Here is a 21,024-nt window from a genome sequence, read left to right as displayed (position 1 = left end):
TTCCTTTAAATGTCATATTGGTATATAGAGTTTTGCGCCTTTAAGAAAAGGGACTGATTGTAGGGTTTTGTATTCATGATGCATGATACGACTGCACAAAGGCTATTCATTCACCCACTGACGCCAACGAATTGCTTCGTGTTAACATTTCAACATATAATGATAGGAGCCTGTCTGATCATGAAGAATGTAATAAACACGTAAATATTGACTCTCACAGTATAAGATCCAATACTTCGTCTTCTACTATCGAAATTTAGGATTTTCTTACAGTTTCATTTCAAGCTTTAATCCGTACTTGTAGCTCTTCTCAAGTGCAATGTCTTTCAGGAGTCTACTGTCACCGTATCTGAATCACTAGTTTGCGAGGCATTCGACTGTGCCACGCCTTCTACAGCAACTGAATGAATTCGAATCTTGCTTCCATAGCTAGTTCCCGTGACAGTTAAGCAAGGCAGATTGTAACTTCCTGGCAGATCAAAACTGTGTGCCGGACCGAGACTCGAACTCGGGACCTTTGCCTTTCGAGGGGAAGTGCAAGGTAGGAGACGAGGTACTGGCAGAAGTAAAGCTGTGAGGACGGGGCGTGAGTCGTGCTTGGGTAGCCCAGTTGGTAGAGCACTTGCCCGCGAAAGGCGAAAGTCCCGAGTTCGAGTCTCGGTCCGGCAAACAGTTTTGATCTGCCAGGAAGTTTCATATCAGCGCGGAGTGAAAATCTCATTTTGGTAATGCAGATTGTACTGTTTCAAATTTACTGGCGCACTACGTTCTTGGAGACGGGACTCAGTGAAATTAAGTGATTTTGAATTTCAGTGAAGTTTTTAGTGTGTTACGTTCAAAGTATTAAAGTACACTGTATCATTGTGTTCGCTCAGCCTGTTGCATGTCACCGAGGAAGGGCAGGGAAGTCCAGCGCCGTATACGTACTCTGTAACGGGTCTTATCAACCTAGCTTGCGGAAAAAAATGCCACTGGACTCGTCTGCGTTGTTGATTATTAAAGAGAAAAGTAATGTATTGTTCGTAATGTAAGTTGTGACATTCTAAATCAGTTAGTAGATAGTCGTCAGTCGAACTTAGAGTCTGTTTTATCCGCCAGCCTTTTAAATATCACTGAAAGCATTGAGTTTTATTACGGCTCATATTTTTGTTCCCTATTGTATGTGATTCCGGAGAAATGTAGGAAGACGGGAGCCAATATTGACTGTACGACTTCTTATAGAAGATAGGTTAAGGAAGGGCAAACCTACGTTTATAGTATTTATAGATATAGAAAAAGCTTTTGACAATGTTGACTAGAATACTTTCTTTCAAATTATAAAAGTGGCAGGGGTAAAATACAGGGAAAGAAAGGCTATTTACAATTTGTACAGAAACCAGGTGGCAGTCATAAGAGTCGAGGGGCATGAAAGGGAAGCAGTAGTTGAGAATAGAGTGAGAGAGATTTGTAGCCTATCCCCCATGTTATTCAATCTGTACATTGAACAAGCAATAAAGGAAACCAAAGAAAAATTTGGAGTAGAAATTAAAATCCGGGGAGAAGAAATAAAAACCTTGAGATTTGCCGAAGACATTGTAATTCTGTCAGAGGCAGCAAAGGACTTGGAAGAACAGTTGAACGGAGTGGGCTGTTTCTTGAAGGGACGATATAAGATGAAAATCAACAAAAGCAAAACGAGGATAATGGAATGTAGTCGAATTAAATCACGTGACACTGAGGGAACTACATTGAGAAATGATACACTTAAAGTAGTAGATGAGTTTTGCTATTTGTACAGCAAAATAACTGCTGGTGAGTTTGCTAATATCAAAATATGTGATATAAGGGGCCTATATTTTGGATGCGTTGTCTCAGAAGCTTACATTTATTTCACGTCCAAGTGGCTATAGACCTTATTATGTGACAAAAATTACAACTCATAAGCGTAGCCGTTCCCGAGAAGAAAGAGTCTTAACAGATGGGCGGACAGACCGACAGTCTCATAACTGATAAACAATTTATTTCCGTGTGATATAATTACAAATAAAAAACAATCGGATTTTTTCCTCTGGTTGTACTCTGAAACCTTACTTCTTGCCAAGTTTCACGATTCTAGGTCGATGGGAAGTATCCTGTAGGTTTCGATGTCTGAGTATACGAATATAAAAAAAGTGACATAAATGCCCGAATCTTTTGATTCCATTGACTTACAAGATAACGTTTATTATACCGCCAAGGGACCACAGACCTTAGTATGTGACATAAATTTCAACTTGATACGTGTACCCGTTCGTGAGACAAAGAGTTTTGAACAGTGAGACAGACACACGGGCAACAAGGTGGACCTGTAAGGGTTCCGTTTTTTACCAATTGAGATACAGAACCCTAAAAACAAAGTGTTTCTGAGAGATCTTTCGAGAGCAATTACATCAAAACAGCATATTTTCGCAGCACGAAGTTTTGACTACTAAAACAACGAGATACGAGGTGGAGCTTCACAAAGTTTCGTTAACTGTTTACTCAATTTGATTCCATTGGACAGTCACAGCACATATAGCTGACAGTTGTTGCTAACTGTTAACAAAAAATGGTATCTAAAAATAACTGTAACTTTGATAACTGATACCTCAAAATAAGCGTCTATCTCTAGAGCTCAGACAGTTAATCGCTGCGCCGCTTCTCTCAGTAGACCGTTAGAAACAGGAGTCTGTGGCGTAACCAACAGATAAGCGGCCAGCTGTTTGTAGCTAACTGGCCTCTGTGTTGTGTCGCAAACCAAGGCCACACGCCAACAACCCGGCGTGTCCCTTGCTCCCTCGAAGGTATTTTTTATTTGAAGTGAGGCCAATAGTTAGGCGCAACTCGTCGACAAACAACCGTCCGGCGCGTGAAGCATCTAACACGTGTAGCGTCGTGAACGTTTTCTGTTTTCTTACGTCAGCTTCCGATACGCAAGACGGCTTTACATCACATCAGTGTAGCTAGTACCGTAGTCTCCTAGTATTCCCCTATAGGCCTCTGTAAACGATCGAAGGTGCTAGACAAATTCGTTGTTTACTGTCCAGTGGTTTGTTGTCGAGCAAACGCGCAGACGTACCAACAAAGATAGTCAAATTTAACCTCACTTTGGAAGTAGCTGTCACGCTGCGCCTATCCTGTCGCGAAATATTTTGATACTAGTGAGAATAGCTATCAATGCAGACAAAGCTGTTGCATCGAATTTAGCACTGTGTATAAAAGAAGAAAAAGAAAACAAAATGCTGGTCCAGGGAATGGGTGAAATAAAGAAATAAATCTGCTGAACGAAATACACTGATGGAAAAAAATCGCAACACCAAGAAGGTGTTGTGCGACATAAACAAAAGTTGGTTGGAGGGTTTTTACGTCTAAAAGACATTTATTCAGATTTCGCGCCAGTCGCATAAGAAATCGATTTTGCTTTAACCCTTTCTTGAGCCGTGGGAAACATGCTTCCCACTAAAATGAACTCGCTCCTAGTCCCGTGGGATTTACAGTTCCCACCTCTGTACGGTGTTACCACCTAGTGAACAGTATAGGGTACTACTTCCAATCGGAAGTTCCCACCGGTTTTGCTGTACCTTCGCGCAAAGGCATTGTATAGCTGAGTGTCGCTCTGTAGAGGAGCCTTTCAGTGCTGTTTGCGTGACATTTTGTGATTTTTTTCCTCAAAGCTATAGTATATTTATGAAGGAAAACGTAAAATTGAAACGAGGAGAATTCCAGATTGAAACAAAAGGAGCCATTTCTGCAGTAAAATGGATGGTTCAAAATGGTTCAAATGGCTCTGAGCACTATGGAACTCAACTGCTGAGGTCATAAGTCCCCTAGAACTTAGAACTACTCAAACCTAACTAACCTAAGGACAACACACACATCCATGCCCGAGGCAGGATTCGAACCTGCGACCGTTGCGGTCGCGCGGTTCCAGACTGTAGCGCCAGAACCGCTCGGCCACCAGCGGCCGGCAGTAAAATGGATGGATAACCGTCCAGTCACTTTCCTGTCCTCAATTCATGACCCATGAGAAACAGCCACAGTGAAAAGGAAAAACAAGGATGGTACTAGTACAAAGATTTCTTGTCCTGAAGTTGTGGCAGAATACAACAAAATAATGGGTGGTGTCGATAAGTTTGATCAATTACGAGAAAGGTATGCTATTGGCAGACGTTCTGTAAAATGGTGGCACAGAATATTTTATTTCCTGGTGGACGTTGCTGCAGTGAACAGTTTTATCCTGTGGAAAATAAGTCAAAGAGAAAGTGGACAGCATGATCAGCTCACATACAGGATCCATCTAGTCAGACAATTGATCGCTGGCTTCTCATCCCAAAAAAGGCGTGGACAAAAACCTGTCTTTCTGCAAAAAGGGGTAAAGTACCTGAAGATTTTCGTCATGTGGCTGTAGGGGAGCATCAACCCATTTTAGGAGAAACCTACTGGACGTGCCGTCATTGTAGTACCAAAGCTGCGGAAAAGAGCACTCGCTGTGTTTGTACATATTGTCAAATACCACTTTGCATAGACCCATGCTTCAGATAATTTCATGGCAAGTAATTGTGAACAATCATTGTAACAAGAGAAGTAAATTTATCAAATAAATATGACATGTATTGAAAAAGTTGTTTTTGTCATTTAACTCCAAGGAAGGGCAGGGGGAAGAATACTTCCCACCTTGTTGTGTGACCTCACTTTCACAGTTGGAGCAAATTTGATATTCTGCATGATAAATATACCTATCTGTTAACTAGTATCTGCTCTCCATTCATTAAAAAAACTGCTCAATAATTTTGCCCGCGAAAGGGTTAAAGACACGTTGTAATGGTGGTGAGCGATATTTATCTTAGAGATTGGACGTGGCGAATTGATAATAGTCCAGAATGCCTTTAAGAGACAAAGACGCCATTATCGATACCTCGCTGAGTTTGAAGGGGGTCGTGTAGTAGAGCTACGGGAAGCTGGATGTTCCTTCTGCGATACTGCAGAAAGACTTGCAGGCATGTAGCCACTGCATATGATTGCTGGTAGCGGTGGCACGAGAATGTATGGTCGCAAGAAGACTAGGCTTCGGATGGCCACGTGGCATTACCGACAGGGGAGACCATAGTGTTTGGTGAATCTTTCTGGAGCATCGTACTGCAACTGCAGCAGCAATTTGAGCAGCGGTTGGCACCACTGCCCGCCCCGATAACTGAGTGGTCAGCGCGGCGGTCTGTCACGCCGGATTCGATTCCCGGCTGGGTCGGAGATTTTTCTCCGCTCAGGGACTGGGTGTTGTGTTGTCCTCATTATCATTTCATCATCATCAGTGGAAGGCAACGGGAAACGACCACTGGAATCACTGCCCTAGACGCTCATGCGGTGGACCTCTCTGACGAGGCTTCCCCCGTGACAAGACCTGTCGTAAGGCAGAACACAAAGTTTTGTCGCCACAGTGATCTACGAACTGTTACAAATCGACTGTTTCAAGGACAGCTCCGAGCCTGGCGCCCTGAAGCGTGCTTTCCACTAATCCAAAGCCACTGCCATTTGCGACTTCAACTGTGTGAAGCGAGAGCTCACTGGAGACCAGGGTGGAGGTCTGTTGTGTTTTCTGATGTAAGCTCGTTCCACCTCGGTGCCAGTGACGATGTCGGTTAAGCCGTCGGCACACGAACCGTGCATCCGAACGTCGAGCGTGCCGAGTTTCTGACGTCATAGCGTGGAATAGCACGTTCGGGAGTCTTTCCGAACGTGCAGAGCAATATTTGGCATGTCAGATATTCTGAGCGTGCGTCTGAGCGTTGACCAATGAGATGGCACAACGCCACCTACGTCACACACACGCCGTCTCGCTTCAGTACAGAGTTACGAGGCGCCATATTGGCATTTATTTCAACCCTATATGTATATATGCCGTTTCTGAGCACCAGCAAATTGAAAATCACTGGAAAACCCTTGTTAGTTGTGTGATTCGTTCCAATAAAATAATGAGAAACATCATATTCGTGGCAAAAGAATTATTCTAACTGGCGTATTATGAGAGTAGGCTATTTGAAGGCAGCGACACACTGAAGATCCACCCAATTAGTAACATAATTATCTACTATTAACGTTTAAAGCAAGGGGTAGCACGCACAAGGAGCATGTTGTTGGTTTAGCATGCCGGCACGGTAGCTCAGCGTGTTCAGTCAGAGGCTCTCATGGGGCCTCCCGGCCACCAATGCCATTCGATCACTTCATTTCATTTTGCCGGCACGGTAACTCAGCGTGTTCGGTCAGAGGGTTAGCTGCCCTCTGTAATAAAAAACCTGACTTAATGGATCAACGACGAAATGAAACAGGTGTCTTGCGAAGTCCACAGTCCACACCGAGCAGATGAAACGAACAAAATGAGATTAAAAAAAAAAAGGAAAAGGAGAGGGTTAGCTGCCCTCTGTAATAAAAAAAACTGAGTTAATCGATCAACAACGAACGTAAACAGATGTCTTACGACGTCCGCCTCGAGCAGATGCAACGAACAAGAGCGAACAAAATGAGATAAAAAAAGCGTAATGCGTAGCGTCTCTTCCCAGTAATGAGTTTTTGTTGAGGCGGTGGTTCGCGTCTTAACCCTCCCGAATTTTTTTTCGTAACATTCGAGTTTTTATTAGGTTCTGATATTTTATTATTAGTTTAATGTAAGTATATGCTATAATATTTGATGTCATGTAAATATACATTCACCTTTTTCTTGAGGGGTGGCTTAATCTACAGGACAGCTTGCGCTACTTATGTAAAGATATTTTGTTCTTTTTTCTTTTACGCTACGTAATTTACATGTTGCAAAGATTCTGCTATTGGGTAGGAACAGTGATCAAGTAAGACTGACCTTGGGGTTTTACTAAAATACGGGAATGATGAAATAATGTTTATCTTATGCGGAGAAGTATTCCAAATTTGTACCGCACTGTTTTTAATGGAACTTTTATAAATCTGTGTCCTTATTGATTGGACATGGTACTTTCCTTTTCGTGGACGATGGAGGAAATGTGCGTTTTAATAGAGCTAACGTGGGAATTTTACGCGCGCCCGTTGAGTAAACAGTGTGATTTACGAACTAGAAACATCCCTCAAACTGTCGATGGAGTGCGTTGCGATCGCGTATACCACGTTGGGGCCTACGTACCGTATGCACGAGTCGCATCGTTCCTGAGCGTTCAGCAGCACGTTGAATTTGGCACGCTCAACGTTGACGTTCGACAGCACGGTCCGTGTGCCGACGGCTTTAGAAGGAGGCCAGTTGAGGGCCTGCAACCAACGTGTTTGCGTGCTAGACACACTGGACCTACACCGGACGTATGGTCTGGGATGCGACTGCGTATGTCTGAAGGAGCACTCTCCTGATTCTCCCAAGCACCCTCACTGCAGAACTGCAGAACTCGTGATTCAACTTGTTGTGCTGCCTTTCACGAATAGCGCACAGAGGTTGTTTTCCAACAGGATAACGCTGGCCCGCATCCCGCTGTTGTAACCCAATACGCTCTAGGGTGTCGACATGTTGCCCTGGCCTGCTCGATCACCAGACCTGTCCCCAATCGAGCACATATGGGACATCATTAGACGACAGCTCCTGTGTCATCCACAAACAGGATTAACCGTCTTTTTATATACCGACCAACAGCAACATGCATGGAACTCCATTTCACAAACTAACATCGGGCACCTGTACAACACAGTTCATGCACGTCTGCATGCTTGCATTCAACGTTATGGCCGTCACACCTGTTTTTAATGCAGAAGCATTTCACGTTTGCAGCGGCTTATCTCCCTCTCACATTGCCCTGTTATCTTTGAACGTGTATCACTTAAATATGTTAACTACACAAAAGTATTCCAGAAATCTCATTACTTTACATTAATTATTTTTTAGTGCTGCGATTTTTTCCCGTCACTGTATTATTACATTCGGAATATGAAAGTTACATCAACTTACTCCGAATGGACTTCGGACTTTTAATAAACCGTTAAGAACTACTTTGAACATACACTAAAAAAACACAGTTATGCGAAAAATCTGTTGTCTTCTACTTGGTCCTTTAATGAAAGCTTACTAAAACACGGCAACGTAGGAACATAAACCTCTTTCGTGAAAGGATCGAAAAACTTAAATATCCTAATTTTGTTGGACGCCCGCTTGTGTGTTGTGCGTAACTATGATTCTGTTCTTAACGACAAAAAAAAAATGGTTCAAATGGCTCTGAGCACTATGGGACTTAACTGCTGAGGACATCAGTCCCCTAGAACTTAGAACTAGTTAAACCTAACTAACCTAAGGACATCACAAACATCCATGCCCGAGGCAGGATTCGAACCTGCAACCGTAGCGGTCGCGCGGTTCCAGACTGTAGCGCCTAGAACCGCTCGGCCACCCCGGCCGGCTCTTAACGACATCGTGCATAATATATGACTGGGAAAGATGCAACACGTCTACCATTTCGGTATTTACTAGCGATCTTTTGTTTTTATCGTTGTTCGCAGTTTCCATAATTGTGGAAATTGATGATACAATGAGATCAATTTTAATAATAATTCATTCCCGCTCAACAAGCTCGGAGAAACATCAACACATACAACGTCCCAAATCTCGTCAAATCGACCGTCAATCAAAATCTCTCCCAAACACAGTCTACGTTTCTGAATCGTCTCAAACGAAGTCGCACAGTGCTAAATAATTTGACAAATTTCACTAGTTAGATCGTTCACTCGGGCCTTATTACGTAAAAGGGAGCGGTGCCCTTTGAAATGTAAATGGAGCGCTTCCTCACGTATTTACTCCAAGCAAACGGCAAGCCAGGAAACAGTGTAAGTACTGTCAATGGTGTTTAGTATTTCATATAAGCTGCTTATGTCATACTTTCTACGTAATGCAGTTCCTGTTTATGATTATAATGGATCGTTGGGATACAATGGGACTTCAGTACATTGGTTCTGCGAAATATACGAAATCGATGAGTATATGTAATGGACATGAGTTACAGGGTACATTGATTTCTTAAATAGACATAGGTGAAAGCAAGTAAACTAGTGACATCATCAAGTACAGGAGATATACAGCAAATTAGAGAGCAAGATCTGTGGAATGGGTACTGAACTCGAACTGTAGTGTTGCGTGTTCTAAGAGCAAGTGGTGTGCTTACTCTTTGTTACTGTAAGCAAAACTTTACACGAATTGATTGGGCAATGCAACTTCCAATACCAATAAAGAAATACAGTCACTGCAAAATAAATTCAGCCCCTTAGGCACTGAATCATCTGGCCCTGTTCAAAACTGATAACTTTGGTCCGTGAGCACATAACAAATGAATTAAATTGTCTTTTTAACAAAATCTAGCTTCTTTGAAAAATATGTGACCTGGAAAGGGAGGCGGTACTGATTATGCTCAATTATTAACATTCAGTTTTTTTAGCAAATTTATGTTGCAAGTTAGGTTTGTCTTTTCAAAAGTATCAGATAATTGAAGCTACATTACTCACAACTGATTCACAAACAATGAGATTAAACAGCAGGTATTATCTAACTTCATTAATCCTAAATGCAAATCATCAAATTAAACATAGCTCTGTTAACAAATCTTAGTAACATTACAAAGTGAAATATCAAACTAGCCTTTTTATCAAAACGGTTTATGTACATTCTGGGTTAACTCAACAATTACAAATTATCAGCAAACTCATCTATACTAACGCGCTGGCAAGAAAACGGAAATCATAATTATTTAACTTCTTTACCTTGATTGTGAGAAGATTTCTGCTTACATTTTCAACAATACTGACATATCTAAATTAATCTAAAACTTGGTGGCTTCACTCAGCACACCACAAAGACTGCTACCTACAACTGTGCGCCAAGCGCTCTCTTATTCCAACACTAGCAGTATCACTGGATCTGCGATATAAAACCTATCAAAGACACACATAGTTTATAGAATCATATTCTGGTGCCACAAACAAATGTGCCCCAGTGTACTCTTTTCAAAGTGATGTTGATATAAAAGAGAGAGAAACCTTTAAGGATAACTTCAACAATCGAGAACTGGAGAATATAATGCAGTTGAAGTACTTGTGAAGCTTTCTGAGTAAGGATGCCCACTGCATAAACGAAAGTCGAGCAAGCGCACTCAACAGGAAGAGAACTCTGCTGACCAGTAAGTTGAGCTTGGATTTAAGGAAGAAACGGGTGAAGTGCTACACCTGGAGCATTGCAATGTTCAGAACAGAGATGTGGACCATGAGAGAAATGGAAGAAAAATACCTGGAAAGTTCTGAAATGTGGTGCTGGAGAAGAATAGAGAAGATCAAGTGGACAGAGCTGGTGACAAACGACGATGTGCAGAGAAGAGTAGGAGAGGAAGAAACTATTCTGGATACAATTCTTCAGAGGAAGGCCAACTGTGTTGGACACATACGTAGACATGAGGGGATCACTGAAGGAGAGATCAAAGGAACTACAGGACGCGGAAGAACACTAATTCAGCATACAGCAAACTGAAGGAAGAAGCTGAAGACAGGTAACACTGGCGACAGAAATTCTCCGTAAGAAGACACCGACCTGCCACTAGGCAGAATACTACATAATAATAATAATAATATCCGAAATGGTTAGACACTGGACTCGCATTGGGGAGGACGACGGTTCAATCCCGCGTCCGGTCATTCTGATTTATGTTTTCCGTGATTTCCCTAACTCGCTCCAGGCAAATGCCGGGATGGTTCCTTTCAAAGGGCACGGCCGACTTCCTTCCCCATCCTTCCCTAATCCGATGAGACCGATGACCTCGCTGTCTGGTCTCCTTCCCCAAACCAACCAACCAACCAATATCCGAAAATTACCTTGTGCGACTCGTGAAGGTAACGTCTTGGATCTTCTGCTGACAAAAACACACCCGAAATTTTCAACGCAGCCAGATTTCTGGGTATCAGTGATCATAAGGCCTCTTCAGCATCAATGAATACGGTGTAAACAGAAATCCAAAGAAAGATATGAAGATCTTTCTGCTTAGCAAGAACGACAAGAAACAGATTTCAGATTACCTGACCAGTCAGAGAGAAAATTTTGTCTCCAGCACTAACAACGTTGAGTATCAATTGTCAAAAGTTCAATACGCTTTAGACAAGCACGTGCCGATACAAGTTGGGAAGGATGGAAAAGACCCGCCGTGGTTCGACAGCTACGGAAGCAATGCGAGCTTCACTGCAAATTTAAAATTAGTCAAAGTCTCACAGACAGAAAAAAAAAAAGAAATCAAACGAAGCCAAAATTAGCGTAAGGAAAGCCATGCATGAAGCATTCAACAAATTTGAAAGTAAAAGTTCAGTCTGTCGACTTGACAGAAAATCCTAGGTAGTTTTGGTCTTATGTTAAATCAGACAACAAAAAAAAAAAAATCAAACGAAGCCAAAATTAGCGTAAGGTAAGCCATGCATGAAGCGTTAAACAAATTTGAAAGTAAAAGTTCAGTATATCGACTTGACAGAAAATCCTAGGTAGTTTTGGTCTTATGTTAAATCAGCCATCCGTCCAGACACTCAGTGACTATAATGGCAATGAAACGGAGGACGACACAGAAAAGGCCAAAATACTGAACGTATTTTTCCAAAACTGTTTCACAGTGCAAGATCGCACTGTACTGTCTTCTTTAAATCGTCACGCGAAAGACAGAATGGCTTATATCGAAATAAGTGTTCATGCGATGGAAAAGGCACTGAAATCCCTCAACGGGGGAAGGCCACTGGACCTGACAGGATACTTGCCCCTCTCGTAGCAGTAGTATACCGTAAGTCTTTGGAGGAACGAAGTGATCCTGATGACTGGAAAAAAAAGCACAAGTTTTCAAGAAGTGCTGGCGAACAGACGCACGAAACTATAGGCCTATATTTCTGAAGTCGGTATGTTGTAGAATTTTGGAACATGTTTTATGCTCGCGTATTGTGACATTTCTAGACGCTGAAGATCTCCTCCGTAGAAACCAACATGGGTTCCGGCAACAATGACCGCGTGAAGCCCAGCTCGTTCTGTTCGTCCACGAGATCCAGAAGGCGTAGATTCCAGCGCCCAGGTAGACTTCCTTAAATCATTCAACACAGTTCCAACCTAAATCTGACGAACAAAACACGAGCGCACTTAATATCAGACCAGTTGTGCGATTGGATTGAAGCACTCCTACCAAACAGAACACAGGAAGTCATTCTTAATGGATAGAAGTCTTCAAACATAAAAGTGACTTCGGACGTGCCCCAAGGGAGTATTATAGGTTAATTACTTTTCACAATATATTTAAACGACATAGTAGACAATATCAAACGTTTCATGAGGCTTTTCGCGGATGATGCTGTTGCGTACAGAGAAGTCGCAAAATGGTAGCGAATTGCAGGAAGAGCTGCAGAGGATCGGCACTTGGTACAGAGAGTGGCAGAGGAAGGAAGATCTATTATTGTATGATTACACGATTGCAGAACAATCACTGGATGCAGCTACGTCCATAAAATACCTATGAGTATGCGTGCGGAGCAATTTGAAGTGGAACGACCACGTAAAATTACTCGGGGGGAGAGCAAACCGAGCAAGGTAACGCACTAGTTCATGTATTGGACTCGCATTAGGGTGTCCAGCTACCAAGGTTTTAGAATTCCTGTAGTGTCCCCAGACCACTAAAGCCAGAGCCAAGTTTTTTGTTTTGAAAATAACACAGCCTATTTCTTTCCCCAGCCTTGTCCAGTCCGGATGTCTCCTGAGCCTCTAATGACGTAATCGTATCTGAGATATGAAATCCTAACCTTTCTTTATTTCGTTCGGCATCTTTGTAACTTTCTCTCTCTCTCTCTCTCTCTCTCTCTCTCTCTCTCTCTCTGTCTCTCTCTTAGCCACCTACGCTTCTTTTCATTCCTCTTATGAATACTCTCAGTACTTAAATGAGATCAACATTTCATTTCCCTTCTTCCCCCCTTCTCCAGCAATGTTCAATGACTTTGTCGTGCTGCACGCATTCCTTAATCTCACCCTTCTCGTCTTCTCACCCAAGATGTTAAATTACTTCTGTCATAGCATCTTCTGCCCTTCATTTAGCAGTGTTTTCAGTCCGAAGACTGGTTTCACATAGTTCTTCACACTAGTCCAGCCATGTTTGCTGTACTCAAGCCTTGGTCTCTCTCTGCAACGTTTACCCCACACACTTTCCTCCAGTACCAACTATGCCCCAGTTTGTCCTGTACTTCCTCTTAGTGAAGTTGTGCAATAAATTTGTTTTGGGTCTGACTGGATTCAGGACCCCTGCATTAATTACTCGATCAACCTATCTAAACGTTCTTCTGTAATTCCACATTTCGAAACCTTCTACTCTTTTCTTGTCTGTTACGTCTATCGTCCAAATTTCACTTCTGTACAAGGCTACACTCCAGAAAAATCCCTTTTTAAGACACCAGATAACATTTAAATTCATATTAAATGTTGGAAAAATTTATTTTCCACAGAAGCTTTCTTTGTTACTGCCATTCCGCATTTTATATCGCCTTTATTCTGCCATAGTCGCGTAGTTTGCTTCCCAAACGCAAAAATCGTTTATTGTTTTTGTAGTCTCATTTCATAACCTAACTCTTCCGGCATGACTTTACTTAAAACGACTACATCGCATGAACCTTGTTTTACTTGCATTCATGTTCGTCTTGCAATTTCTCTTAAAGACACTATCCACTTAGTTCAACAGATCATCCTTTATAGAATTACAAACCTTGAAGTTCTTATTTCTTCTGCCTTCTATTTAATTCTCTTTCCAAATTTCTTCTTTGTTTCCTGCACTGGCTGCTAGATTGAAATATTGAATAGCATGGTCGAATGGGCTACAATCCTGTCTGTCTACTTTCTCAACTATTTCTTCCCGTTCACGTCCTTCGACTCATCACTGCAATCTGGTTACTCTGTAAGTTGTAGATAACCTTTCGTTCCATGTAATTTATCCATGGTACCTCCAGAATTTCAAAGAGTGTGTTTCAGCACTGTTAAAAGCCATTTACTAAATTTAAAATCTTTCTACAATATATGTACCAAGTCATCTCGTAGCATCAATGTTACTTCATGTGCTCCTACATTTCTTCGGAACCCAAACTGATCTTCCCCTCATTGATTTAATAGGAATGTGTACAATGAAAATGACACTTGACATGAAAATACTGTGAAGTATAATTTTTTGGAAATTTGTGGTAAGATCATATGGGACTAAACTGCTGAGGTCATCGGCCTGTAAACTTACACACACTACGGTATCTAACTTAAACTAACTTTCTCTAAGGACAACACACACACCCATGCCCGATGCCCGAGGGAGGACTCGAACCTCCGACGGGGGGAGCCGCGCGGACCGTGACAAGGCGCCTAAGACCGCGCGGCTACCCCGCTCGGCTATAGTTTAATATTTCTTCAAAATGCACCCTATTAGAGCAACAGATAAAGTGAGCTGGTTTGAAATTCCTCCAGGAGCGGAAGAATTGCATTTGTTATTTTTAGGAGTGGAAGACACTAATAATCTGTGAATGAATCGGGTGTATTTTTCGTACGTTTACGTTGAAGCCATGTATGTTAAGCAACGGATCTGTCAGTTAATCAGCTTCAAAAGCAACAGCCCAACATAAAAGTGTTACATGTGATCCACAGGATGAACTAGCACTCCATCGACAAACTTTCAAAAGCTGCGCAGGCATATCTTCTCCATACTTTAATATAAGGGACAGACAGTCTCCGGCGGCCAGTTGCAAAGATACAAAAAGTTTCATTTGGTTTCTTGCTACTTTTACTTTTATAGCCGTATTGCGATGAAAATAGTGGAGAATATGGCGATGGTAAGCGCTGTGAATCTTGTTTTAATTCGCTCACAGCATCTACTATTGACAACAGTAACGCCCTCTTTCACTCTAAACCTTCAAGTTTAGTTTGCATTCACTACTGCTCGTTTCTGTTTTGTGTTTTGTTTTCCAGTAGTGTTAATTGTGTTAACACTGATATACAGCAGTGCTATGGATAGGTTTACTGATGCACCTCGCGTATGGGTTCAGTGAATGTCATGCGAGAGCAGTAGAAATATGCTATCCTGAACTGTTCCCGCACTGACAACCCAACCACATCACCGCACTTTCACATCCGAGGGTTGTTGCATTACTCTCTGTTGCGTGTTGTCCTCTTTGATAACTACTTGTAACAGTCTTCTTGACTGTTTGAAGATGTTTTCACAGAAACAAAGGTGACTGCGGTAACAAACAGAATAAACCAAATTTTATTGTTAATATTTGCAGCCATTTTCTTCAGTTGCTATTTATTACTTCAATTATGTTTTATCATAAAGATAAGAGAACTTTCATTTTCTACAGTTAAAATTTGTTCTTGAGGACCGGATATGTTTCGCCTATTAACGTTAGACACCTTCAGTGGTCTATAGTACATATAAAATCACTTGATTGCGTATATTTTAAGTGCCAACGGCCTGCCACAGTGGTAACACCGGTTCCCGTCAGATCGCCGAAGTTAAGCGCTGCCGGGCTGGGCTAGCACTTGGATGGGTGACCATCCGGTCTACCGAGCGCTGTTGGCAAGCGGGGTGCACTCAGCCCTTGTGAGGCAAACTGAGGAGCTACTTGACTGAGAAGTAGCGGCTCCGGTCTCCTAAACTGACATACGGCCGGGGAGATCGATCTGCTGCCCCTTCATATCCGCATCCAGTGACACCTGTGGCCTGAGGATGACACGGCGACCGGTCGGTACCGTTTGGCCCTCACGGCCTGCTCGGGAGGAGTTAAGTTAGTTTCGTATATTTTAACATGAGATTTGTAGTTATTCTTTTGAAGACTGCTTAGATGTAGCACTTCTATTTACAATTGTTTGCTCGTCTTTCTTATTTACATTCATTTTTGTGTACTCTCCATGCGGGCATTCACTGTCTTATACACTGATGTGACAAAGGCCATTGAATAGCGATGTGCACATATAAAGGTGGCGGTAGTATCGCGTACACAGGGTATAAAAGGGAAGTGCATTGGTGGAGCTGTCGTTTCTACTCAGGTGATTCATTTGAAAAGGTTTCCGGCTTGATTACGGCGAGGGAATTCAGTAATGCGACATCCACAGGGTCAAGATTGTGCCGAGAGTAACAAATTTCAGCCCGCATCCCGTGGTCGTGCGGTAGCGTTCTCGCTTCCCACGCCCGGGGTCCCGGGTTCGATTCCCGGCGGAGTCAGGGATTTTCTCTGCCTCGTGATGGCTGGGTGTTGTGTGATGTCCTTAGGTTAGTTAGGTTTAAGTAGTTCTAAGTTCTAGGGGACTGATGACCATGGATGTTAAGTCCCATAGTGCTCAGAGCCATTTGAACCATTTTTGAACAAATTTCAGACATTTCTTCTCATCACGGACGACGCAGTGGCCAACGGCCTTCATTCAACTACCGAAAGCAGCAGCGTTTGCATACAATTGTCAGTGCTAACAGACAAGCAACACTGCGTGACGTAACCGCAGAAATCAATGTGGGACGCAGACGACGCAGACGAATGTATCCGTTAGGACAGTGCGTCGAAATTTAACATTAGTTGACTATGGCATCTGACTATCGACGCGGGCCTTTGCTAACAGCATGACATCCCCTGGGCTTGTGACTATAACGGTTCGGCTCTAGACGAAAGGAAAACAGTGGCCTGGTCAGATGAGTCCCGATTTCAGTTGGTAAGAGCTGGTGGTAGGGCTCGAGTGTGATGCAAACTCCACGAGGCTATGGACCCAAGGTGTCAACAATGCACTGTACGAGCTCGTGGTGACTCCATAACGGTGTGGGCTGTGATTACGTGGAATGGACTGGGTGCTCTGGTAAAATTGAGCCGATCATTGACTGAAGACGGCTATGTTCGGCAACCTGGAGACCATTTCTGCACTATTCATGGACTTCATGTGTTCAAGCAATGAAGTCATGTCACCGGGTCACAGTTGTTCGCGATTCGATTAAAGAAAATTCTGGACAGTTCGAGCGAATGATTTGGCCACCCAGACCGCCCGACATGAATCCCGTCTAATGTGTATGGGACGTAATCGAGAGGTCAGTTCGTGCACAAAATCGTGCACTGGCAACACTTTCGCAATTATCGACGGCTATAGAGGCAGTACGGTTCAATATTTCTACAGAAGACTTCCAGCGATTTGTTAAGTCCGTGCCACGTCCAGTTGCAGCACCACGCCGTGCGAACGGAGGTCCGACACGAGTTAGGAAGTATTCCATTACATTTATTACCTCACAAGGGGAGGCCGCCAATTGTGAAATTCAGATTCGATTCATACAGCGCATAATAAAAGCTCATGGCCAGAGGTGTAATGTGGCAAAGCACCAAGATGCACTTCTCAGCCGTTGTCGAGAAAATCGACAGTTAAAAGAAACCGTTGTGGTGAAATACTCTCTACGACTAATAACGTTCTACAGCGTCGTGGTGCAGCGGTAAGCACTCGGGTTCGTAATCCGAAGGTCGCCGGATCGAATCTCGCGCCATGCAGTTTTTTTTTTTTAGTATTTGTTTTTTGTAATTCAATTGTGTATACACACACACACACACACACACACACACACACACACACACACACACATATATATATATATATATATATATATATATATATATAATTCCCGGCAATCAGTTGCAACAATTACGCATATATATAATTCCCGGCAATCAGTTGCAACAATTGCGCATATATATATAATTCCCGGCAATCAGTTGCAAAAATTACGCAAATAATAATTTGTTGAAAGTCGTTTCTCGTGGAAAAACTGGCGACTTCGAACATCATTTTGTTTTCCGCAAACAAAGTTGTATTTCACAAATGTTATTGTCTTCATAATGTTAACCAGGTATAGTTAACGGAAGACATAGAAACGACATTCCGAAACGAATACGTATAGCGTAAGTCAAACGTTCGAATTAGAACAGAGACCCCACGAACACAAATTTGCTGTGGCAGGTATGAAATATAAACTCCGTTACTCGCTCGTTACACTTGAAGGACAGATGTTGAATGGGCCGAAACGAGCTGCCGCATAACAGCGTAGTTGCCTGCTAACTTCGAAAGAAGGCAGATGCGGTCCCTAGCGCAACTTATAACATCGTCGAAAATTAGTGCGGACGGGAGAGCTTTCGAACACACAGTTAAAAAAACGGAAAAATGGAGGCGGTACAATTGGAGAGCGATCCGCCTTCACCAACATGCATAAGCAATTCATTAATAGTATATATATATATATATATATATATATATATATATATATATATATATATATATATATATATATATATATATTTGAATTGCAAAAAACTAATGAAAAAAAATTGCATGGCGCAAGATTCGATCCGGCGACGTTCGGATTACGAACTCGAGCGCTTACCGCTGCGCCATGATGATGTAGATAATTATTAATCGTAGAGAGTATTTCACCGCAACGGTTTCTTTTAACTGTCGATTTTCTTGACAACGGCTGAGAAGTGCATCTTGGTGCTTTGCCACATTACACCTCTGGCCATGAGCTTTTATTATGGGCAGTCTGAATCGAATCTGAATTTCACAATTGGCGGCCTCCCCTTGTCAGTGTATGTGATAAATGCACATGGCATCGAACTCTTCTTTGTGCATAGCCTATACTGTAGAGAACTCCTCATGGTTGTAGTGCTCCTGGTCACATAATTTAGAGCTGACTGAGGGATCGTGATAATTGACTGAGGGATTCTGGGGCAATGGAGTGGGTTGCTGGGCTGGGGAATACTCAAGAATAAATTTCTGTTTCAAAAGACAGAAGTTTTCTTATCTTTATGTTGAAATATAATTGAAGCGAATAAATCAAAATAATATTATAACTCTGTAACTAGCCATCTGTGGATCCCTTTTACGAATATACTCGTAAGTTGGAGGATTGGAAAAGGGCACAGCTCATCCCAGTTTTCAAGAAGGGACGTCGAACAGATGTGCAGAACTATAGACCTATATCTCAAACGTCGATCAGTTGTAGAATTATGTATTATGTTCGAGTATAATGACGTTTCTCGAGACTAGAAATCTACTCTGTAGGAATCAGCATGGGTTTCGAAAAAGACGATCGTGTGAAACCCAGCTCGCGCTGTTCGTCCACGAGACTCAGAGGGCCATAGACACGGGTTCCCAGGTAGATGCCGTGTTTCTTGACTTCCGCAAGGCGTTTGATACAGTGCCCCACAGTCGTTTAATGAACAAAGTAAGAGCATATGGACTATCAGACCAATTCTGTGATTGGATTGAAGAGTTCCTAGATAACACAACGCAGCATGTCATTCTCAATGGAGAGAAATCTTCCGATGTAAGAGTGATTTCAGGTGCGCCGCAGGGGAGTGTTGTAGGACCGCTGCTATTCACAATACAGTATACATAAATGACCTTGTGGATAACATCGGAAGTTCACTGAGGCTTTTTGCGGATGATGCTGTGATATATCGAGAGGTTGTAACAAAGGAAAATTGTACTGAACTGCAGGAGGATCTGCAGCGAATTGACGCATGGTGCAGGGAATGGCAACTGAATCTCAATGTAGACAAGTGTAATGTGCTGCGAATACATAGAAAGAAAAATCCCTTATCATTTAGCTACAATATAGCAGGTCAGTAACTGGAAGCAGTTAATTCCATAAATTATCTGGGAGTAGGCATTAGGAGTGATTTTAAATGCAATGATCATATAAAGTTGATCGTCGGTAAAGCAGATGGCAGACTGAGATTCATTCGAAGAATCCTAAGGAAATGCAATCCGAAAACAAAGGAAGTAGGTTACAGTACACTTGTTCGCCCACTGCTTGAATACTGCTCACCAGTGTGGGATCCGTAACAGATGGGGTTGATAGGGGAGATAGAGAAGATCCAACGGAGAGCAGAGCGCTTCGTTACAGGATCATTTAGTAATCGCGAAAGCGTTACGGAGATGATAGATAAACTCCAGTGGAAGACTCTGCAAGAGAGACGCTCAGTAGCTCGGTATGGGCTTTTGTTGAAGTTTCGAGAACATACCCTCACCGAAGAGTCAAGCAGTATATTGCTCCCTCCTAGGTGTATCTCGCGAAGAGACCATGAGGATAAAATCAGAGAGATTAGAGTCGACACAGAGGCATACCGACAATCTTTCTTTCCACGAACAATAAGAGACTGGAATAGAAGGGAGAAGCGATAGAGGTACTCAAAGTACCGTCCGCCAGACACCGTCAGGTGGCTTGCGGAGTATGGACGTAGGTGTAATTGTAGAAGTTATCCCTGAACAACCTCTGAAAATTTCTCGGTGGAGTTCTGGTTCATTTACTATAAAGAACACCTCTCTCAAATTCCTTCGTCTACATAAATTGCTCTATAGATTGCGGAGTAGGGAATGCCAGTAAGGTTGGTGGTCTACGTACAGGAAGTTGAGAACATTGTCTATGGCGAAGGGGCTGCGATCAGATAGTTTCATCAGGTGAAAGGACGTAACGGCTCGCTGCTCAGAGATGCGAGGGGCTGGAGCGATAAGATAGCGATCGCCGGTGTGAGTGGCAATAAGGGGACCCGCGCAGTGGCGGCTGCGAGCGCTCAGTGTACCGGTATCCTCAGTCGGAGGAGCCGAGCCGAGCAGGCATGTGAGGTACGGGCAGTCCGTGCAGGGAGCCAGGGGAGTGTCTCACGCCAGTAAAATGCCTGGCTGTGCTGACTTTTCGGTCCGAAAACTGACATCACTAGACCATATCCTCAAGGCTTCAGACACCACCTGGTTGCGCGTCTTTTACCATTCTGAAAGTACACTACTAGCCATTAAAATTCCTACACCAAGAAGAAACGCACATGATAAACGGGTATTCATTGGACAAATATATTATACTAGAACTGACGTGTGATTACATTTTCACGCAATTTGGATGCATAGATCCTGAGAAATCAGTACCCAGAACAACCACCTCTGGCCGTAATAACGGCCTTGATATGCCTGGGTATTGAGTCAAACAGAGCTTC

The 21,024-nt window shown here is 42.8% G+C and overlaps 1 pseudogene; it reads left to right on the top strand.

Annotated features, from left to right (window-relative positions):
• Positions 1-15,476: 15,476 nt before the first annotated feature.
• LOC126199800 (5S ribosomal RNA) lies at positions 15,477-15,593 on the top strand (annotated as a pseudogene).
• The last annotated feature ends 5,431 nt before the right edge of the window (positions 15,594-21,024 follow it).

Source organism: Schistocerca nitens, chromosome 8 (genome assembly GCF_023898315.1).
Source record: "Schistocerca nitens isolate TAMUIC-IGC-003100 chromosome 8, iqSchNite1.1, whole genome shotgun sequence".
Lineage (NCBI taxonomy): Eukaryota > Metazoa > Arthropoda > Insecta > Orthoptera > Acrididae > Schistocerca > Schistocerca nitens.
The sequence above is the reverse complement of the archived record's forward strand: the minus strand, read 5'-3'. Positions and strand labels throughout refer to the sequence as shown.